This window comes from Eleutherodactylus coqui, chromosome 9 (genome assembly GCF_035609145.1).
Source record: "Eleutherodactylus coqui strain aEleCoq1 chromosome 9, aEleCoq1.hap1, whole genome shotgun sequence".
Taxonomy (NCBI): Eukaryota; Metazoa; Chordata; class Amphibia; order Anura; family Eleutherodactylidae; genus Eleutherodactylus; species Eleutherodactylus coqui.
Window position 1 is genome coordinate 113,536,841 of NC_089845.1, and position 6,000 is coordinate 113,542,840.

Sequence of the window (6,000 nt, forward strand, 5' to 3'; positions counted from 1 at the left end):
TAGGTGTGGTGCTGTATCTTGAAGAAAACAACCTTGTATTTTTTTTTTTTCTATCCGTATACAGTCTCCTTTTAACTTTTGATTTTAAGGGGAATACAAGGCACAAAAGTTTGAAGAGGCTTTCGAAAGAATCTTTTTGAAGTGGAGTGTTAGATTCATTTTGGGCTGTATGTACTGATGTCCCTCCCATTCTCCTCACTTTTTACCTTTTAAAGGTAATGCCCCCCCCCCCTTTTTTTAATTCAAATATGCCCCCAGACTGGAGGTTGTAGCCCTTTTTCAGCCTTGGGGCTTATTCAGATGACCGTATATCGGCTCTGTTTTCACGCCGAGCCAATATACGGTGTCCTTGTCTGCAGCGGGAGGAGGATGAAAGAGCCAGCAGCAGGAACTGAGCTCCTGCTCCCTCTCCGCCCCTTGCCACTATTTGCAATAGGAGGGGGTGAGACAGGGGCAGAGCTAAGTACCGCCACTTAGCTCTGCCCCTCCCATTGCAAATAGCGGGAAAGGGGCAGGAGCTCAGTTCCTGCTCCTGGCTCTTCCAACTCCTCCCCTGCATGAAAAACGAGCCGATATACGGTCGTCTAAATAAGCCCTTAAAGGCATGCTCCATCCTTGACTGCTTCCTTATGTACTTTACAACTGACCCCTGTGTGCATATACTGAAAGGCTGTATTCTCCTTAGCATAGCACACAGAGGTGAGGTAGATTCAAAGAATGGTAAAGTTGAAAGGTACCCCCAGTGTCGTCTGGTCCAACCCCCACCCCCGCTCACTAAATCATCCCAGACAGACGTCTGTCCAGCCTCTGAAGCCTTCCAGGAGAATAGGGCTGATCCCTCTGCAGTGTGACAGCCCTCCAAATATTTGTAGACAGCTATTCAGTTTCCTCTCAGCCATCTTTTTTGCAAGCTAAACATTCCCAGATCCTTTAACCGTTCCTCCATAGGACATGATTTGCAGACCGCTCGCCATCTTGGAACTCTTTGAACTTGCTCCAGTTTGTCTGTTTTGTTTTTTGGTTTTTTTTTAAATTGGGTGCCCAGAATTGGACACAGTATTCCAAATGAGGTCTGACTAAGGAAGAGTAAAGCGGTATAATGACCTCATGTGATCTAGACTGTTTCTGCGGTTTTGGCTGCTGCATCACATTGTTGGCTCGTGTTCAGTCTATGATCTATTAGTATACCCCAGTCTTTTTCACATGTGCCACTGCTTAGCCCAATTCCTCCAATTCTGTATGTGCTTTTCTTCATTTTTCTTGCTCAGATGTAGGACATTGCATTTCTCTTTGTTAAATACCATTCTGTTAGTTGCCAACTGTGCAAGCTTTTCTAGATCTTTTTGAATACCCCCTCTTCCCCAGTGTTAGCTATCCCTCCTAGCTTTGTGTCTGCAAATTTGATCAGTTTTCCATTAATTCCCTCCTCCAGATGACTTATGGAAATGTTGAACAACACTGGGCCTAGGACAGAGCCTTGTGGTTCCCCACTTGAGACATTCTTCCACTTGGATGTACAGCCATTTATCACTACTCTTTAGGTGGATTCACAGCTGGCTGAGTGATCATACTTAACAGTTGCCTTGTCAACAGCATTTTTGGTCTATTTTTCAATAAGATTCTTCTCAGTATATACACATAGAGGTGAGGTAGATTCTCCTCGGTATACAAATCATTTTCCTAGGCTTTATGGTTTCTGAGAAGTACTATGTCATGTATCGCGGCTTTTCAGTTTCTCACGCTTAGGCCGGCTTCCCACGGCCATGACGGGCTCCGCCGCGGAATTCTGCGGCGGAGCCCGTCACGGCGCCCCCCAGAGACCCCAATACTTCCGGATCCGGCGTCTTCCATCCTGCATGAGGCTTCGGGGTTCATGCGCAATAGAGCGCGTGACGCGCCGGCCACGTCATTTGGCACGCCCACAGCGCCACGACGCGCCTGGCGGTGGTCAGGGAAGCGGTTTCACACTATCGTCTGCTGTGCTACAGCGGAAGATAGCGTGACAGACGGCTTTCATTGACTGCAATGGAAGCCGTCCACACGTACACCCGCAGGTAAGGTCAGCTGATTTCACGGTGTGGAATTCCGCACCGTGAGCATTGAGTTATTGGGTTCAATAGAACCTAATAGCTGCGGGCAACGCGGTGGATTTTCGCCGCGGGAATCCATCCGTGGGAAGGAGCCCTTAGAATTGAATATTGAAATTTCAACCCCTTTTACTTTTCCTATTGGGACGTAAAGAATGGTCGTGGCAAATTGCATGTTTGTGCGGTTCAGATGTTATTTACATTACATAAGGGGCCACTTACTTTTTCACTTAAAATTGAATAATCTGATTGTGACCCCTTTACATTTCCTATTTGGGACCTAAAAATGCTCATGCCAAATTTTATGTTTCTACGACACCAGGAAGCTATAGAATTAGTAGTGAGAGAATCGCCAGAAATGGTGATATTTCTTCGGTACACAGCAGCTTCTTCAGAAAAGTCCCCATAAATGGTGGGTACTATATAACCTTTTAGGGATCCTGTCCACAACTGTCTCGTCAAGTGACGTCAGACGCCAGAGGCAGAACCAGGAGCGGCGTAGGCGCCCAGAGACCACCAGGAGTCAGAGGGAGCGCGGCTGGAGGATTGCCCACTGAAAAGGCAGAAGTGGAGCAGCAGGTCCCGGAGCGGTGCGGCAGGAGGGCAGAGAGAGCAGCCGCCAGGAGAGCAGGTGACGTCACCAGAGCTGCGGAGGAGCTGCTACAGGAGCCGATAAGTATTTTCTGTGTGTCCTAGTGTGCGTGTGTGAATCTAAGTGTGTGTGTCTGTGGGTCTAAGTGAGGGGTTTTAAACTGTATTAGAGTGTGAATGTGTAAGTGTCTGTGTGTAACGTGTAAGTGCAGCAGGACTGGGTGATTGAGTGGGGGAGAGGAAGGAGAGAAAAAAAAAGTGAGCGAGCGTTTGCGCATAGGTGGCAGCAAGTGAGCGAGCGGTTGCGCATAGGTGGCAGCAAGTGAGCGAGTGGTTGTGCATAGGTGGGAGCATGTGAATGGAGTGTGAGCAATTCTATCTTCACTACTTCCACAAGTAAATTCTAGATCCCCATTAGGGTGAGCTCCGTGCCTGCCAATGTCATCCAGTGTGCTACTTGTGCAATGTATACGATCCTTGATTAGCCGATCGAGGGTGCATACTGTTGTGCAAGATGCGTGCATGTCGCACATTTAAATGGGCAACTGGCAACACTGAGAGCCATTGACATCATGGAAAGAAGTTTGGTGCTCACTGAGCAGTAAGCAGTTCATTTCCTTTAAAAATAAAAGAACTTTGAGTAAAAGGAAACAAATGTGGCTCGACAAGACTGTAAGGGGGGGGCAATAAATGAAAAAAAGAAGGCATTCAAACTTCTAAAACGAGAACGCAGTGAAGAAACACTAAAATCGTACAGGGAAAAAAAACAAAATATGCAAAGATAAGATCAAAATTGCTAAGGAGGCGGCAGAAAGACTGATCGCCAAAGAGAGCAAAAACAACCCAAAACTATTTTTCAACTATATTAAGAGCAAAAGGATTTGCATTGAAAGCACTGGCCCTTTAACAAATAATGCAGGAGAAATCGGTGAAGATTAGAGATGAGTGAGTATACTCGGTAAAGGCAATTGCTTGAGCGAGCATTGCCTTTACCGAGTACCTGCCCACTCGAGATGAAACGTTCGGCTGTCGGTGCGGGGGAGCGGTGAGTAGCGGCAGTCAGCAGGAGGGGGGGGGGGGGGGGGAGAGAGAGAGAGATCTCTCCTCCGTTCCGCTCTCCCCTCCGTTCCGCTCTCCCCCACAGTTCCCTGCCCGCCGCCGGCACCCGAGCGTTTCATCTCGAGCGGGCAGGTACTCGGTAAAGGCAATGCTCGCTCGAGCAATTGCCTTTACCGAGTATACTCGCTCATCTCTAGTGAAGATGATGGAGGGAAGGCAAATCTATTAAATAGTTTCTTTTCAAGTGTATTCACAAACGAAAAGGAAATGCCCCTCGAGATGCAGGGGAATAAAATGCACCCCTCACAAAATATCTCATACCTAACGCAGGAGGAAGTGCGGAACAGGTTAAAGAAGATTAAAATCGATAAATCGCCAGGCCCAGATGGAATACAGCCAAGGGTTCTAAGAGAACTAAGTGATGTGATAGCTAGGCCGCTATATCTAATATTTATGGATACTATCAAGACCGGGGTTGTACCATTAGATTGGCGCATTGCCAACGTGGTCCCAATTTACAAAAAGGGGACCAAAAGTGAGCCTGGTAACTACAGGCCAGTAAGTCTCACTTCAGTAACGGGAAAAATATTCGAGGGGTTTCTGAGAGAGACAATCGAAGAATACCTCAAAGAGAACCACGGAATAATTCCTCACCAGCAAGGGTCGATCATGTCAGACCAATCTGATCAGCTTCTACGATGAAGTAAGCTCTAGGCTGGACCTGGGAGAGTCTATTAATCTCGTATATCTGGACTTCTCTAAAGCATTTGACACTGTGCCGCATAATAGGTTAATATATAAAATGAGACCGCTCGGATTGGGTGAAAACGTGTATCTGGGTAAATTGGCTCAGAGATAGAAAGCAAAGGGTGGTAATAAATGGTTCATACTCTGATTGGGCCACCGTCACTAGCGGGGTGCCACAAGGTTCAGTACTAGGCCCCATTCTGTTCAATATATTTATTGAGGGGCTGCACAGTAAAATATCAATATTTGCAGATGACACAAAATGAACCAATATAATCAATGCAATGGAGGACAATGTACGGCTACAAACGGATCTAGATAAGCTGGGGGCTTGGGCAGAAAAATGGCAAATGAAGTTCAATGTTGATAAATGTAAGGTTATCCACATAGGCAGGAGAAACGGATGTCACCAATATACACTTAATGGGGTACTGCTAGGGAAAAGTGATATGGAAAAAGACCTGGGGGTACTAGTGGACTGTAGACTAAACTGGAGTAACCAATGCCAGTCAGCTGCTGCAAAAGCTAAGAAAGTCTTGGGGTGCATTAAAAGAGGTATAGGGGCGAAGGACAAGAACATTATTCTTCCACTATATAAGGCACTAGTCAGGCCTCACATGGAATACTGCACACAGTTCTGGTCACCGGTGCTCAGGAAAGATGTTACAGTGCTGGAGGGGGTTCAAAGAAGGGCAACTGAACTAATACATGGAATGACAGGACTGGAATACCCAGAGAGGCTATCAAAATTGGGATTTTTTACTCTACAAAAAAGACGGCTAAGGGGTGATCAAATAACTATGTATAAATACATGAGGGGACAATACAAGGATCTCTCCATGATCTGTTTATACCCAGGAATGCGACTGTAACAAGAGGGCATCCTCTACGTCTAGAAGAAAGCAGGTTTCATCACCAACACAGAAAAGGGTTCTTTACTGTAAGAGCAGTTAGACTGTGGAACTCTCTGCCTAAGGATGTGGTGATGGCAAAATCTATAGAGGAGTTTAAAAGGGGACTTGATGTCTTTTGTAGAGCAGAAGGATATTACAGGATATAAATCTTAGGTTAATTGTTAATCTGGGTATACAGGCAGGTAGGAAATATTAGGGGTTGATCCAGGGATTAGTCCGATTGCCATTAGGGAGTCGGGAAGGAATTTTTCCCCCAAAAGGGCTAATTGGCTTCTGCTCTTGGTGTTTTTTTTTTGTGCCTTCCTCTGGATCAACAACACAGGAGGATAGACAGGCTGGACTAGATGGACATTGTCTTCATTCGGCCTTACAAACTATGTTACTATGTCACCATGTCACCACATATTATGCGTGCGTTGCACGGCTCCATGATCCGCGGTGAATGGAGGCAATGGACTTTTAATAATCCATGTAGACACCGAGTCAGTGCGCCTGAGTAATAGATCGCCATGTGCTCTATTTCCTTGTGTACCTCGCAACATGAGCTCTATACATTGGCCAATGCTTCATTTGCTGTCTCTGCGATATGCAATACATTGCGT